General features: G+C 45.5%; 1 long non-coding RNA gene across 1 annotated transcript in view; it reads right to left on the bottom strand.

Annotated features, from left to right (window-relative positions):
* Window positions 1-4,694: 4,694 nt before the first annotated feature.
* LOC138985793 (uncharacterized) overlaps window positions 4,695-17,348 on the bottom strand; it is a 60,970-nt gene continuing 48,316 nt past the window's right edge. Inside the window, exons 3-4 of the long non-coding RNA XR_011462756.1 lie at window positions 14,487-14,580; window positions 4,695-9,990 (exon numbers count right to left, since the gene is read on the bottom strand). This is a non-coding gene — a long non-coding RNA (uncharacterized lncRNA). The remainder of the gene's footprint in view (window positions 9,991-14,486; window positions 14,581-17,348) is intronic.

The following is a 17,348-nucleotide window of genomic DNA, read 5'->3' as shown; positions in this document are numbered from 1 at the left end:
GAGGGCTAAAGTCCATGGGATGTCAAAGAGTTGGACATGACTGAGGGACTGAGCACACACACACATACACACACACTCACACACACACACCCAGCACAATTCAGTTCTTAAAGGCATTGATTTTGTAACAAAGTGGCACTTTGGGGCAGGATTCACACATTCCTAAGCTAGTTATTTCAGTGAGGCAGAATCTTCCAATTACCATTCTTTTTTCACATAAGAGAATATATTTCTGCCCTTCCATTAAAGACAGGACACAGGCTTCTTTTGTTTTTTTTGTGTGTGTGTCTTATTCTTGACCTTTGTAGAGCAGGACAACTAGATCCCCTAATTTGTGAGTGTGTGTGTGTATGTGCATGTTCAGAAAACAAAGGCTCAAAGTCCTTCAGCAAAGGCAGCTGAAGCGCCTCTCTCCTCCTTGCATAATGAGTCCTGCCAGTTAGGGCTATGCAAGGGTGGGAGGGGGTGGCGACTTGCCAGCATGGTCTGTGGCATTTGGATAAACAGACATCAATATTTATCAGAGCTGCTCCAGTGTGCTTCCACAGCAGCTGCCAGAACAAGGAGCTCTCCCTGTACTTGTATATAGTTTTCTCAGTATGAGATAAAAGTTTGGGGCCATTAAGGGAAAAAAATGTTTGTACTCTGATCCCCAGTTACCTAGGCTAATTTACTGCACTAGCAGGCTTGGTAGTTCATTAATAACATACAAATACAAACCAAGGGAAGAAATTGACTTGTTAATTGACTTTTGTGATGCTAATCTAAGACTCCTTGCCTTTAAACATTACTCAACAACTGGGTTGCACCACTTTAGAGGAAGCAGAAAGTCACCCAATGCAAATGCTTGAAATCATTGCGTCTGGGTTATATAAACAGACACAATTCCACTGGTTCTCTTTAGAAGTCTGGAAGTGGAAGACTCGAGGAAAAAACGCAGCGAGATGGGGATAGATAGACTCAGCCATCCTAGAATGCAGCCCAGACATGCTACAAGTTCAGGCCAGGCTATGCTGGACTGTGCTGGGCTATGTAGAAAGTTGCCAGGCTCTCTATTCCAAGCCAGATGGCTGCAAAGCTTGATTAGATGCAGTTTTATCAGGTTTGGCTGACTGGTCCAATTAGGAGCAAAGTTCATCAGTGTCTTAAAACACCAAACCTCTCCCACTGACATCCCCAAGCTAGGCTTCTGTCTCTTGTCCTCTCTGATCATCGCCTATGGAGAAGATACGGAGCTTTGTCAGTTCACTAATGATGAATTGGGAAGTAGCAGAGGTGAGTGGCAAGGTTTCCCAGGCCAGCCTTGATCGTCACATAGATCTGGATGTGAATCCTACCCATTCTCCCACCAATTACCCATCCCTACAAGTCTGGAGAATGGGAGTTTCAAGTTCATGAATGTGACTTTAGGGATTAACAACTTCCTCATCCCCTTTGAGTCCGCTGGGGTCACCTGGATGACAAATCTGGTTCCTCCTTGTAGAAACCACTCACCCATGGGGTGAGGACCATGCAGATTTTACTGCAGATTTCATAGGGAGGACAAAGGGGAGCCTTTATGTCGCATGCCCCACAGCATACAGCTTAATCTTTCTGCTTGATTTTTCTATTTCTCTAAGGTCCTCCTTTTCAAAGAATTTTCAAAATTTATTTACTTTTAATTAGAGACTAAATTGCTTTACAATATTGTGTTGGGTTCTGCCATATATCCTGAATCAGCCGTAGGCATACATATGTTCCCTCTCTCCCTGAGGTCCTTCTTGATTACTTAATCTCTGGGACTTCTTCTCTGACTTTGCCCTTTGGAGTCTCCTAATTCCTCTCATTCTTTTTTTTTTTTTAAATAATAAAAGAAAAGAAAAATGAGATCTGGTGTGTGAAGACTGAAATTCATTTATCTCCTGTAAAACGGGGATGACAATAATTCCTACTTCATAAGGTGACAGGGAGAATTAAATGAAAATTAACTGAATTCTAAAGCCATGTTTTTCTAACATGACCCTGAAATCAGTTTAATGGGTTTCCACTAGCATTTAAAAAAATGAAGTAAGATAAAAATAGAATAGAAAATATCAGAGGGCATCACTGTAGTTGGGGGTGGGAATCAATCTTATTTTGTGAATCTTTTCTTTCAGCTTTATATATTTTGGTGCAATTGTGTGTCACCACTGATGGAGCATAAATGGATTTTTTTACTGTAGATTATGGTAAAAAAATGTTTGAAATGTTTGTTATTAAAATTTGTCTTCAGCTTTGAGGTGATCATCTCTGACAGCTAGGGAGACACCAAATCCTAATGTTGGTAGGATCAGAGACCCTACCTCCAGCTCCCAGCCAGGAGGCTATGACATCACACCAAGGCACACTTGAGCAGCAAGGGACTCAGTTCTGCTCATGGATATTTTTGGTAGCCTAGCACTGCACTGACAAAAAAATTTGAAATCATTACTATCATTTGAAAATCGGACATAAACATCTAGATTCTCAGCTTCTCTGAAAAATTCAGAAGATTTAACCATACCAGGTATCTTTCCCACAATCTCTGTCCTGTTTGTATCCTCACTTGTCTCCCGTCTGGGTTTGGGAAACATGCAAAGACTTCTGGTAGATTCCATGGGTGGGTTGCTGCTCATTCCTTGACCTAGAGTCCTGGCTCTATAATAAAGAATCACAAAGCTGGATTGTAGTCAAAGACTTTGGTCCAAATCCTCATTCGGAGGTGGAACAAAGAGGCCCAGGGAGGGGGAGGTGACTCATCCAAGGTCACACAGGTCATCTGTGATGGGGATGGGAAAGTACCCAGATCCCCATCCTCCTAGGTCAGTGCTCCTGTCCTCATAAACACTGAGACTTCCTTAAGAGATGTGCTTGCTTCACTTTAAAGGTCATCAGCCCTCACTTTTCCCCTCTGTCTCTACCGAGGCAAACGTTTACCTTGCAGAACTGAAATTTGATCCTGAGTGGTTCCTGCTTGTTTTACAAGGTGTTTACATGACTCTGCCTTTGTCCTCCCTGACTTCCCTGTGGCTTGGCTGTGGCTGCAGCTGAGTGAATGTGGCTTCTGCAGGAGGAAGACTCTCAGGCAAAGAGATTCACCCCGGTGGGTGTTAGGAAAGGACATGTATCTCCAACGTAGTCTGGCTATTTGTTTCACCGTCTTTAGCTGAAGAGCAGAGAAAACCAGCTTCAGATGCATTATTTGTCCAGCATGGTCACAGGCAATGCCGGTAGCAGCAGATGATGTGCGTGTAATTCCCCATCACCCTACAAGAATCTACAGGGTGGCCATTCTCAGAGGTGGAAGCCTCCCTCTGCGAGGCATAGGGCCAGGAGCTTGACAAATATTTTGGCTGTTTTTAATTTTTTTTTTAATTTATAAAAATAGTCAAACATATACCAAAGTAGAAAAGGATTAGTACAATGAACCTCCATATACCTATCACTCAGACTCAACATTTAAAGATCTTGCTGTGTATACGTCCTAATCCCCCTTTTAATTTTTTCTTTGACATGTAATTCATATTTAGTGAGATTCAGATATATTTAGTGTACAGGTATGTGGTTTTTTAAAATTTGAACTTTTATTATTTTGAAATGATTTCATACTTATAGGAAGTTACAAAGATAACACGAAGAATTCCCATATACTCTTTAATGTGACTCCCTACATGTTAAAATTTTACCACATTTGCTTTATCATACTTTACACACATATTGTCATTGTCATCATCTTTCTGAACCATTTGCAGGTTGGTGAGTTTTGCCATCTATGCAATTATCAGTGAAATCAGATTATAAAACATTTCCAGCACTCCAGAAGGCAGCCTGGTGCTCTTTTCCATTTCTCATTTTTCTTTGCTTTTCTTTCATTTTCATTTCAATTCTCATTCTCATTTTTATCATCATAGATTCATTCTGCCCTTTCTTGAGCTTGATGTATGTGGAATCATCCCCCACTATATTTTTACTCATTTTTTTAAAACCCCTGATCTCATGCTGTTTCCTTTCTGTATATTTTGTAAGTCTCTCTAAAAGTTACGGGCGTTCTCTTATATAATCGTAATGCCAATGGAATTATGTAAAAAGTCTTCACAACAAGCTACTGGGATTATCTCTATTTTACAGGTGAGAGCACAGACCCAGGGAGGCGGCAAAACTTGCCCAAGGTCAGCCAGGAAGTAGCTGGTGGGGTGGCAGTTGCCCACCAGAGCCTGTACTTAGGGCTCCCTGGTCTCAGATGTGAACCCAGTGAAGGGTCCTTGTGGAGGTATTTGCCTTCTCGGGGGCACATGTAAGGCTGGCGCCTCTGCAGACCCTTTCCTGTGGTTCCTCTCAGCTGAGTGCCCTTGGCACATAGCATGTGACAGACCAGAAACGCACTCAGAGCGACCCTTTGAGCACCCGCCCGCATGTACACTCACTCACACCAGCACTCTTGAGAATGTTGCCTGCGGTCTCTGGCTGCCTCTCTTTAAAGACAGAAGAAAGAAAACACTCGGCGCCCCAGTGGCTGAACAGACTGAGAAGGCAGATGTGTTTGAAGGCTGCTCAGAGCTTCCCATTCCCCAGGATCTAGACCTCAAAAAGATGCCAAGACGAGTTAAACAGTCCAAATGCAGAAAAATACATTTCTTGCCTTTAATATTGATATTTTAGATCATAGTTGCAAATGAGTCCCAATAATACACAAAGTCACCTTTCATTTAAAAAAAGAAACTATCAATAACACCCACAGCAATCTGTTTTCCAGGAGACAATTAGGTATTAGTAGAAGGAAATCTAAAAGGGTATTTTCCCCACTCTGGAAGCCCAGCACAGAACTTACTGGAAACAACTTGTTGAAAGCCTGGATGAACTGCTAGTAATCATGATTTTATTCAATCTCATAAATTGTATGGCTCATGAAGCAAGTAGATAATTCAGACTTAAATGTATTCACATATAAAACCTTACCCTTTTCCCAGGAGACAGAATTGTTTGGTGAATACATCTTTATTGTCTGTTTCTAAAACAGAGCTGGATGGACCTGCTTGATTGGAAATGGATTTTCAGCAAAAACATATTTTTCAATTCCTTAGAAATAGACTCCTCCCTCCTATCCCACCTTCTTCAAGTCTCTATTCTCCACATGATGGGGCCGTTGAACCCAGGCCCATCTTACAAGGTTTTCAAGCTCTCTTTGCTTTCCACAAAAATCTAAAGAGGGGCCTCATAGACCAGGGGATGGAGGTGGGGATGGGTGGAGCCTCTCTGTCTTTCCCTCCTTCCCTCCCTGCTTCCTTTCCTTCCTTTTAATTAGCTGTCTGGCTCCTTTGTAACCTGTTTTATGTACTAAGCTTGTGTACAAGGCTCAGACAGTAAAGAATCTGCCTGCTATGGCAGGAGACCCAGGTTCAATCCCTGGGTCAAGAAGATCCCCTGGAAAAGGAAATGGCAACCCACTCCAATATTCTTGCCTGGGAAAGCCATGGACAGAGGAGCCTAGTGGGCTATAGTCCATGGGGTTGCAGAGTCAGACACGACTGAACAACTAACACAACACTTGTGTAAAAGATAGCCTTTGGAGAAAAACCGGCCTCATTAACCTTTTCTTTCTCTAGCATGCGAGATGCTAGGTAAGTCAACACGGTGGTGGTTTAGTTGCTAAGTCGTGTCCAACTCTTGGGACCCCATGGACTGTAGCCCACCAGGTTCCCCTGTCCATGGGATTCTCCAGGCAAGAATACTGGAGTGGGTTGCCATTTCTTTCTCCAGGAGATCTTCCCGACCCAGGGATCGAACTCAGGTCTCCTGCATTGCAAGCAGATTTTTTATCGACTAAGGTAATTCCCTAGGCTGTCAGCACTGGGTAGGCCTGGGAAGTGGCCTTGGGTCCTGTAGCTGTCAATTCTGTCCTGAGGCCCATGGACTTGTTGCCATGGTGCCTCCACCTCCCCAATGACTTCTGGGTATCCAGAGAGAGAAAGTGTGATTTTAAATGGAAACCAGCAATACACACTCCAGTGTTCTTGCCAGGAGAATCCCAGGGATGGGGGAGCCTGGTGGGCTGCCGTCAATGGGGTCGCACAGAGTCGGACAGGACTGAAGTGACTTAGCAGCAGCAGCAGCAATACACAAAGGCTTGAGAGGCCTTTCAAGCTTCCTCACCTCCTCCTCTTCCTTTCTCCCCTCATCCTTATTATTTTTATAAAGTTACATGTTGGGGTCTTCCCTGGTGGTCCAGTGGATAAGATTCTGTACTTTCATTGCAAGGGGAGCAGGGTTGATCCCTGGTTGAGGAACTAAGATCCCACATGCCATGTAGCACAGCCAAAAAAATTAAACCAGCAACAAGAACAACATGCTCATGGAAAAATTAGTAAAACACAGAAAAGTAGGAAGGGAACTTCCCTGGTGGTCCAGTGATTAAGGCTTCACTTTCCAGTGCAGGGGGTTCAAGTTCAATCCCTGGTTGGGGAACTAAGATCCCACATACTTCCTGGCAAAAAACCAAAACATGAAACAGAAGCAATATTGTAACGAAATCAAAAATGACTTTAGAAAAAAAAAAAGAAAGAAAAGTAGGAAGAAGACCAAAAAACAAAAACAAAAACAAAACCTCATCATCCACTGGCTAGATACAAGAAGGTGTTTTCATCTTTAAAAAATTTTAAATGTATTTCAACATAGCTTGGATCATAAAGCATGTAGTACAACTTTGTACTCTGCTTTTTTTTGCAGACCTGGGTTCGATTCCTGGGTTGGGAAGATCCCTTGGAGAGGGGAAAGGCTACCCACTCCAGTATTCTGGCCTGGAGAATTCTATGGATTGTACAGCTGTGGGGTCTCAAAGAGTTGGACACGACTGAGCAACTTTCACTTTCATTTTCAACCTTTCACTGAGTGGGGAGGTCCCTCCCCTCTGTCTCTCTCCAGCACGAAGCAAGAGGGTTGCATTTTGCACAGAGCCTGTGCTTATGGTGATGGAGCAGGCAGCCCCAAAGACCAGCTAGGAATGAACTTCTTTTAAATTCTGACACAAACACTATTCACATGGAGCATGGCGAGTGCATGGTCAAGGTCTGTGACCCAGAAAAGTGCTCCCCAATTAGTGGTGCTGGAGCATCGCTGCTTCTGTGCAATAAATCACTTCCTTGGAGCTTTCAGGAGAGCTCACTGCCCTCTTGTCTCATTAATCATATGTATATTTCAGGTTCTTAAAGCCTTTCCCACACCTTTATTATACCCTCCAAAGGACCCAGCAAAAGGTCCCCTCCTCTCCCTGCACCATCAGAAAGCCCTCTCTAACATACAGCCCTATAGAATGTAATGCCCCAGAAGGAATGATGGAAATATTCACCAGATGTGTCTGCACCAGGCATTGTGCCAAGGCATTACGTGTATGAGATTTCATTTAATCTTTATGAGGCAGGACTTGTTCTCCCCACTTTGCAAATGAATGAAGTGACACTCAGAGCTTGAATTATATGCTTAAGGCTCCCAGGGCTTCCCAGGTGGCGCTAGTGGTAAAGAATCTGCCTACCAATGAAGGAGATGTAAGGGACATGGGTTTGATCCCTGGGTTGGGAAAATCCCCTGGAGAAGGAAATGGTGACCCACTACAGTATTCTTGCTTGGAAAATTCCAAGGACAGAGGAGCCTGGCAGGCTACAGTCCGTAGGGCTGCAAAGAGTCGGACACGACTGAAATGACTTAGCATGCAAGGCTCCCAGGTCAGAAGGGCAGAAGTGGGACTAGGACCCATCTCCCTACCTTACCTGCCCTGTCCGGCACCACAGTCTTGGATGATCAGTTGCAGGACCCCTTCATTGTGGCCAGTCAGGACTCTCTTCCTCACCATGATTCTCTTTCTGGCTGGAGGAGCCAGCCACCCTTCCTCCCAGGCCTTCTTAGTACCAAAGGTAAGGGTGTACCCTTGGCTGTATCGAAAGCCCTCATAGGATCTCCCTGGAGCCTGACAGTGTTCAGAGAAATGAGGCAGGCAGAGCTCCCTAGAGACAGGGCCTGTTTATTTTATTTCATTTCACAAACACAATGAAAAGAAAAATTCTGCTAATAGGATTGCTGATTCAGCATGCCTAAGCAAGCAACTCCAAGTAAATACAAAGCATCCCAGCACACCTTGAGATTGATGACAAGTCAGGAACAATGACAGGCAACCAGAAACTAATCAGGAGAGTTGTCTTTTACTAAAGGGAGGGGGAGGGAGAGAGAGCAGACAGGAGGGCGCAGCTGTTATAACCAACTCCTGCTGACTTTGTGCCTGCTTCTTTTGGGGCCCCTGTGGCTCCTAGGAGCTGAGGAAGCAGCCAGGTGGCTCTCTGCGCTGCCTGAGTGCTTGCATGCATACACGTGAAGTTGCTCCAGTGTCCGACTCTTTGAGACTCTATGGACTGTAGCCCGCCAGGCTTCTCTGTCCATGGGATTCTCCAGGCATGAATACTAGAGTGGGTTGCCATTCCCATCTCCAGGGGATCTTCCCAACCCAGGGATCGAACCTGAGTCTTCTGGGTCTCTTGCATTGGCAGGTGGCAACTCTGACCAAACCATCACTTTTCCTCCATGGGGAATCTCTCTGCCTATGAAGGAGGGGCTTCCTCTGGTCCAGGTGTCATAAACCTTCTGGGGTGCTGAACCCTGCCCTTCAAGCCTTGCTGGCAAAGCACGCTGTCTCCTGGGCCAACACCACCCTCCTTCTAATACTGTCCTGGCACCAGCAGCTGTAACTTGGGGCTGATGGATCATGGCCAGCCTGCAAACTGCTGTCAGTCACCTCCTGGGTTGGGCTGGTCTTGAGTGGACCATTTGCATGTTGCCTTTCCCTGTTCTTATCTTTCTCCTTCTCCCGGCAGCTGTCTGTGGTAAGGAAGCTGGTAAGTGAGTGGGCCACTGTCTGCTGGGGGTGGCAGAGAAACCCAAACTGTGCTCTGCTCTGGGCATGTATGGTTCACAAGTCCCCTCCTCTTTCTGGTCACGGTTAGCTCACCTGGAGGTGGTCTGTGCTTGTTCAGTTCTTAGAAGGTACAGCTTAAATGTGTCAGAGGACATTCATGATCATAAGCTTACCCTTGACCTCACATCCTATATCCTAGTCAAGAATTTTCCAGAATGTCCCATGCTCCTATACCTTCTCCATGCCCTCTCTCCATGCCTCTACTGGGCTATTTAAGTCTTAACTCCAGCATCACCTCCTCCCTGGTCCTTAGGAGGCCTTATTCCTCCTGCGTGTATCCCCACATCTTGTCTGCTCTCTAAAAGGCAGGTAACTGTGACCCAGTTAACTGCTGTACACTTTTTAAACCCAGTTCAGTGCTACATCCCAAAGAAATACACCCAAGAGAGGTATCTCAGGCACGACTTTGTAAAATGCAGGCACGTGAGAGGGGTGAGAAGCACTGGATCCATTTCCAAACCCCCAAATCCTGCTACAGAGGCACCAGACTCAGACCCCTAGTTTTCTTCTAAGATTCAGAAGGTCTTCCTGAGCCTGAGAGCCACCATCAGAGACATTAGGTTGCTTGCACTTCTTTCCATTTTAAGGTTCAGCAGTAACTTCTAGGAGCGCTAATCCCTGTGGATGGGAAGTGCTGCTGGCTTCCTTGGTTTTCACTGTCTCTTTATCACAGGGCAAAGGGCAGAGCACCACTGTGGGGCTGGAGCCTTTTAGGTGTGTGACTCTCATATCCATGCAGACCTGTGTCTTCAGGAGCCCCTGGGCTCCACCAGGAGGGGGACACCCACACCTCTGCAGGGAGAGATGGGCAGGGCACACCCAAGTGTCCACTTGTAGGACAGTGAGGCCTCAGAGGTTTCAGGCTCTCAGGGATGGCAGCCTGGTGCGGGGAGCTAGAAGACCGGGTTTCTGCCCAATTCTGCCCTTGTGAGCCGCGAGTTTCTTCCTGCTGGTCACAGTGCAACAGAGTTTCATCCTCTTCAGCCAGGCTTATTCTCCAGCTCCATTAGGTTCTCTGGGTACCTGGTTTTCTGGTCCTAGGAGATAGAGCAGAGGGATGTTCACATTTGGGGAGAATGTTGGGATGATAGAGCAACTGTCATCCAGAAACCACTCACGGGTAGGAGCTGGCAGGGACTTGAGAGTCAATCAACCCATTTGTCTTAAAACTTAAGGATGCAAAAAGTTGGAGGGTTTTGCTTTGTTTTAACTCATGAAGGGCATGAACCACTTAGTGCTATGAAGTAACTGAAGAGGCAGCATGGTGGTCCAAATTGTCAGGCACCAAACTGTGGCAGATACCCATGATGGGGATACATGGATCACAACCCTGAAGGAAACTCACAGAAATAGGACCAAGTCTGGGCGGTGCAGTCTCGTGCCTGTGCCACACCAAGCAATTGATTAGCTGGCACCTGATTCAGATTAGACCGATCCGAGTTCTTACCTGGGAATTCAAAAACTTGGAACCATTTAGAACATAAGACAGGGTGCTCAGGGCTGGTGCACTGGGACGACCCTGAGGGATGGGATGGGGAGGGTCAGGGTGGGGAACACATGTACACCCATGGCTGATTCATGTGAATGTATGGCAAAAACCACCACAATATTGTAAAGTAATTAGCCTCCAATTAAAATTTTTTACAAAGTCAAAAAAAAAATAATAACTTACTTACAAAACAGAAAGAGACTCACAAACTTAAGAGAACCAACTTATGGTTGCCAGGGGTGGGGTGGGGGGAGGATGGGGGAAGGGAGAGTTAGGGAGCCTGGGATGGACAGGCACACACTACTGTATTTAAAATGGATAACCAACAAGGACCTGTATAGCACAGGGAACTCTGCTCAATGTTATGTAGCAGCCTGGATGGGAGGGGAGTTTGCGGGAGAATGGATACATGTATATGTATGGCTGAGTCTCTTGCTGTTCACCTGGAACTGTCACAACATTGTTAATTAGCTATACTCCAGTTCACAATAAAAGTTTTAAAAAAGTGGGAAAAGAGATTAAAAATTTGGAACTATTTGGAGGTGGGAGCTTCGAGATGTGAGACAGATGTGAGTGAGCGTGTTCTCAGCTCATGGAGAAAACTGGGCTGCATGGAGAGTAACTCAACGGGCAGAGGAAAGGTGGTGCCGGAGCTCCTGGTTTCAGTCGTTCCCGTAGCCCTGCTGCAGCTCCTTCCGTGGTTGGGTGAGAGACCTTTTTGTCTGAGCTACTTTGGTTGCATTTCTGGCATTTGCAACCCAGTGTCCTGACTCACAAGAACAAAACTGTGTCAAGCCATTTCACAGGCTTGGAGCTGCTTGTCCTTAAAACCCCTATCTGATCTTAAGAAAGATCATAGCATCTGTAGGAGATGATGTCAGAAGAGAGTTCTGCAAATTGGAAGTATCTATATCGACATTACATTAGGCTCCCAGAGAGAGCTTTCAGAACCAAACAAATAAAGCGCAACTTCTGGTGATCCCTAACTGCTTCTGACCTCAGAACCTCCTCATCGATGCTCTGGTCTGCTATGCTGCATCTAACCATTCCATGTGTTTCTAGGGTAGAAGGAGCACTGGACTGGGAGCCCTGATGCTGTTCCTTTCTGTCATTTGACGTCAAACAAACCACTCACCCTCTGTGGATGTTTCCTCATCTATAAAATGGAGGCCCCAATGGGACTGAAGTTCCAAATTCAAGTGCTGTGACTATCTCTTGGAAAACGAAAAACAGACCACATGGTCTGAAAACTCTTCAGTCATTTGATTTAGTTCAGTTCAGTTCAGATCAGTCACTCAGTCGTGTCTGACTCTTTGCGACCCCATGAATCAAAGCACGCCAGGCCTCCCTGTCTAACACCAACTCCTGGAGTTCACTCAGACTCACGTCCATCGAGTCAGTGATGCCATCCAGCCATCTCATCCTCTGTTGTCCCCTTCTCCTCCTGCCCCCAATCCCTCCCAGCATCAGAGTCTTTTCCAGTGAGTCAACTCTTCGCAGGTGACCAAAGTACTGGAGTTTCAGCTTTAGCATCATTCCTTCCAAAGAAATCCCAGGGCTGATCTCCTTCAGAATGGACTGGTTGGATCTCCTTGCAGTCCAAGGGACTCTCAAGAGTCTTCTCCAACACCACAGTTCAAAAGCATCAGTTCTTCGGCGCTCAGCTTTCTTCACAGTCCAACTCTCACATCCATACATGACCACTGGAAAAACCATAGCCTTGACTAGACGGACCTTTGTTGGCAAAGTAATGTCTCTGCTTTTGAATATGCTATCTAGGTTGGTCATAACTTTCCTTCCAAGGAGTAAGTGTCTTTTAATTTCATGGCTGCAGTCACCATCTGCAGTGATTTTGGAGCCCCCAAAAATAAAGTCTGACACTGTTTCCATTGTTTCCCCATCTATTTCCCATGAAGTGATGGGACCAGATGCCATGATCTTTGTTCAGTACCATTCAATAAATATTGCTGAGTGATCCCCCTGAGCCAGTTCTGTTTTGAGAGCTGGTGATGTTGTAATGAGCTGGGGAGACAAGGGCTATTCTTATGCAGCTGATGTCCTACTGGGGGCAGCAGAAAAATAAATAAGTCAACCAAGAAATGAACACATAGGGACACTTTGAAAAAAGAGAAGTGCTATGAAGAAAGCAAAATGGGATGCAGAGTGAGTGAGCGAGCTCCTGAAGAGAGCAGGGCAGGCTATTTGAAAGGGGGCCAGTCCTAGAAGACCTGCAGCATGAGGCACCCTGATAATAAACCTGTCTTGTTAAGTTGTACACCCAGCATGTAGTGATGGGCCTATGGCCAGTGAAGGGTGTGGATAAACAGTTGAAGAAATCCCCATGCACACTGCTTACCCAGTTTTGGTCTCTGCAACCCAAAGAACTGATATCAGACTCAACATTAAAAAAAGGGGTATTAACTGAACAATGGCTTGAGTAAGGAAAAAAAATGCCCATCTGAACTCACATTTCCTTTGGCATTTCTTTGCTATGGATGGTAACTTAAAACTTTTCCAGGTTAAGGCTGATTTGGTATCAGTGGTTTTTTTTGTTTGTTTTTTTCCCTCTCCTTGGACAATTGGGTCCCACTCAGTTTGCCCAGCTGCTGACATCTTCAGAAATCTGACTTTCACCACTGGGCTTCTAAATCCTTCTTCCATAATGATTCTAATTGTTAGAAGGAAGGTACTAAGGCCTTAGACATTGTGGCAGGCACATATCATCATTTAATTCTTATAGGACTGAACTTGGTGAAGTTTTGTGACTCATCCTTGGTCACAAGTTACAAACCAATCACGCCTGCCTCTCAGTCCTGGGTTGGTCGCCTAGCCACTTGGCTTCTGAGCTTTACCAGTGGCTCTGTCTACAAATGACAGGAAGCATCCCATAGGAGGCTTTAAACAATGCCATGTTGTGGGAGCTCTGTGCCCATTATCAGTTGATTGGCACAATGGCTCTGTGAGGTGTCATGGACATTTTTATCACGACTTGTCAGCATCCCTTATTCTCTTCTCAGCTTTGCTCCCCCTTTTCAAGGAACTGCACCTGCCTCATTCCAATGAATTGGGTCTAGAGTCATGGCAATTGATCTTGCCAGGCACCAAAAAAAGGGAGGAAGGCTTCCAGTCCTCCCAGCTCAGTAGGTGGTTCCAGATAACAGAAGAGGTACCTGCTCCCTGTGGACTGATTCTGCTGTGTGACTGAAAATTATACCTTTTTTTCCCAGCCCTTCCTATAATTATATAAACTGTAAAAAACAAAACAACCTTTCTAGGGATAGAATGGACTTCCTGGGTGGCTCAGTGGTAAAGAATCCACCTGCAAAGTAGGAGGAGACAGGGTTTGATCTCTGGGTCAGGAAGATTCCCTGGAGGAGGGCATGGTAACTCACTCCAGTATCCTTGCCTGGAGAATTCTGTGGACAGAGGAGCCTGGTGGGCTACAGTCCATAGGGTTGCAACTGAAGCAACTTAGCACGCAGCATGCACAGGGCAAGAATAGAATTTTTTTCCTTGACAGATAGACTTACACAGCAACGTAATTATTTCTTTGGGTCCGACACCCTCTGATACCTCAAGGAAGCAGGGGATAATTGGTTTATAGTTCTTTCAAATTAAGCTCAAGTAGAAAGACTGGACTAAGCTTTAAAAAATTCCACTCTGGTAATTTATGAAATCTGGCGGCACTGAAAGAGTCAGAACAATGGTCTTTAAGTCTCCAAAATCACCTCCGCACATTTTCTCTCCTATGCACACCACATTTCGCTATCTCTGGTCATCTCATAACTTCATTTAGAGCCACTTTGCAAGACTAATCTTCCTTGCCAAAACCCTAGTCCAAATACAAATGGAAAAACAAGAGAAAAAATAAAAAAGAAATGTACAAGGGTGTAGTCTTTTAGTGCAATTAGCATTAACAATAGCTCCCTTTGACATTAGAAGAAATGGTGCTTTGTGTTTTTCCTCTGGGTTATGATTCTATTTAAAAAAAACCTGTTTTATATATATGATTTTTGAAGTTAGATGGGCTCTAAAGTTACTCACCAATGTTTATCTCAGAGACTTGAGTCCAGGGCAAAATGCAGAATGCCCTTTTCTGATGAGGTCACCCTGGCAGTCCAAGGCTGAGTCTTCAAAGCTTCAGTGAAATTGGAAATTGGAAGTGTTATTTGTCATTTGTCCAAACCTCCAGAGTCACTTCTCAACATGTATTTACCAGCTCCTGTTTGCCCTACTCTGTCCATCGCCATTTCATCCTAGAAGCCCCAGCTGTAGAGCATTTCTCAGCTTACAAAATGCTTTGCAAACATTCTCATATGACACTTACCGCAGCACTATGAAGCTGGCTGAGAAGGTAGCACCAGCCTTACTTTGAAGGTGAGAAAGCTGAAGCACAGAGAGTTTAAGGGGCTTGCTCAGGGTGACGCAGAGTAGCAGGTCTTGAACCAAGGTTTCTTTTCTTTGGCTGTGCTGGGTCTTACCTGCGGCATGTGGGACCTTCAATCTTCCCTGTGCCCTGCAGGATCTTTGGCTGCCGCATTTGAACTCTTAGCTGTGGCATGTGGGATCTAATTCCCTGACCAGGGATTGAACCCACGTGCCCTGCTTTGAGAGTGCAAAGTCTTAGCCACTGGACCACCAGGGAAGTCCCTTGAACCAAGCTTTCTAACTTAAAATCCAGTGTGTTTTTCAAGGCCCTGTGGCTCTTTAACATTTTAACTTTGTGTGGTCTTACTGCATTGCCAGTGATGGCCCCATTTTCTCCCTATGACACCAGGGTCAGCGTTCAGATAACCCCTGCGCATCTTGTAACCTGGCAAGGCTTTGGCCTGAGTTGCTTGGCCTCTGGTTACAGATCACACCATTTTCCAAGTTAACAGCACCTATTGGTAGCTGTCAGCTTCCATAGCTCCTCCTTTCCTTGGGTGAACCAACACCCACTGGATTCTGGGAAGACACAGATGGAGAGCTTCAGGCAGAGAATTCTCTGTGACCACTGGATGTCAGTACTGATCTACACCTCTTTCCAAGCCAGGCAGAGCCACCAGCTCTGGGATTTAAAATGGAACAGGAGAGGCACGTTGATCAAAAGCTAAGTGTACCGTGACTTCATATTTTAATTAAACAGTTGGGTTTCTGCAGCCCCATCTCTGAAGGCTGCTCTTCTTGGATTCCCCCTCTAAGTTGTTTGGCTTAGCTGTTCAACTGTACCTGATCTAGCAGGAGAGAGAGCAACTGGGATTCCAAGCAAAGCTGAGGACATCTCTGTTGGCTGGTTAATTTCCTTTCCCAGGATGGTACCACTTCAGATATAGCAAAAGTATCACCAAGCAAAGAGTTTAAGTGGCTGTCTTTGAGATGGGGAAATCGGAAGCCTTGGAGACCTCTGAGATTTTTTAAATTAAAATTATGGCAACGTGTAGTCTGAATAAAATGGAAGAAAAAAAAATTTTACAAAGCAGTCAAAAATGTAGAAGGAGGGGAACGAAGGGGAAGGTAGGGCATGTTCGTGTTCATCTCACTACTCCCAGATCTTCCAAAACGAACTTCCTCTCTGGAGGGACTTCTGACCTTCCTTATTTGGCCACGGCCTCCTGCCACCTTTGTTTTTTGCTATTTCTCATCACACCTACACACACCCACACACATTCATGTAAGTCTCCACGTATTTGCCTGTGGTTTTGCCCATCTGCGATTCTCCCACTCTCCTCCAGATTCTTCTCTTAAAAAACAACAACAGCTTTATTGAGATATAATTCACATACCACACAATCCACCAAAAGTGTAACATAAAATCATTTTTAGTATATTCACAGGTATGTGCAATGTTTCACAGTTAATTTTAGAACATTTTCATCCCCTTAAAAAGAACCCAATAAGCTTTAGCCATCACTTCCCCAGTCCCCTCAGCCCCAGGCTACCAGCCCTAGACAACCCATAATCTATTTCCTTTCTGAATAGATTTCCCTGTTCCAGACATTTCATATAAATGGAATCGTACATGTGGTCTTTTGTGACTGGCTTCTTTCACTTAGAATAATGTTCCCACGGTTTCTCGGTATCGTAGCGTGTCAGAACTTCATTCCTTTCTATGGCCAAATAGAAATATTCTCATTCTCCCTATCTTTCAAAGTTCAGCTGAATCTTCGCCTTCTCCAGGAAGGCTCTGTAGTTCCTCAGGCTCTTCTAGACCTCTCCCTGGGATATTTTCAGTGTAGCATGGAATTGTCCCTGTGTCCTTTCTTCCCTGTCAGATGGGGTCCCAGGCCAGTTCCCCAGGAAGCAGGCTCTTGCACACAAGAAGTTTACCGGAGATGCCCTCATGCCCAGGCTCCTGGGCGAGTGACAGGTGCAAGAGTGGGCAGAGGGAGAAGATGAACTGCAGCTCTGCAACCTTGGTCTCAGCCAACCTCCAGAAGCACTAACACCGGAGCGCTAACATGGGAGCGCTTTCAGAGCTGGGCAAAGACTGGGCGTTTCTACCCCTTCGTCGAGTCACTGGAGGCAGCTGGTCCTGGAAGAAGGCGTGATCTTGGGCCACTTGTCTCTCTTCAGCCCAGGGCAAGTCCTGGAGAGGGACTCAGCTGAGGGCCGCGGCTAGCAGCGCCTCCAGTGACTCAGGGAAATTAGGACATCATGGCGTCCACTGTGGACTGGAAGCCCCTTGAAGTTGGGGGCCATGTCGTTCTTCCTACTTGCCTCTCCCCTCCCCTAGCACCTGAGTTTTGTTCAAAATCGGGCTCTGGGGTCAGGCAGTAATGGATTCAAATCTCAGCTCTGTAGCATATTATCTGAGGAACCATAGAAATGCTCCAAATTCCTTTAAGCCTGAGCGTCCTCACCTATGAAATGGGGCTAATAACAGTTCCTACCTTACAAAGTCGCTGGGAATACTGAGTTGATATT

Source organism: Bos mutus, chromosome 26 (assembly GCF_027580195.1).
Source record: "Bos mutus isolate GX-2022 chromosome 26, NWIPB_WYAK_1.1, whole genome shotgun sequence".
In the NCBI taxonomy this organism is placed as follows: domain Eukaryota; kingdom Metazoa; phylum Chordata; class Mammalia; order Artiodactyla; family Bovidae; genus Bos; species Bos mutus.
This window is presented reverse-complemented; position numbering and strand designations above follow the sequence as displayed.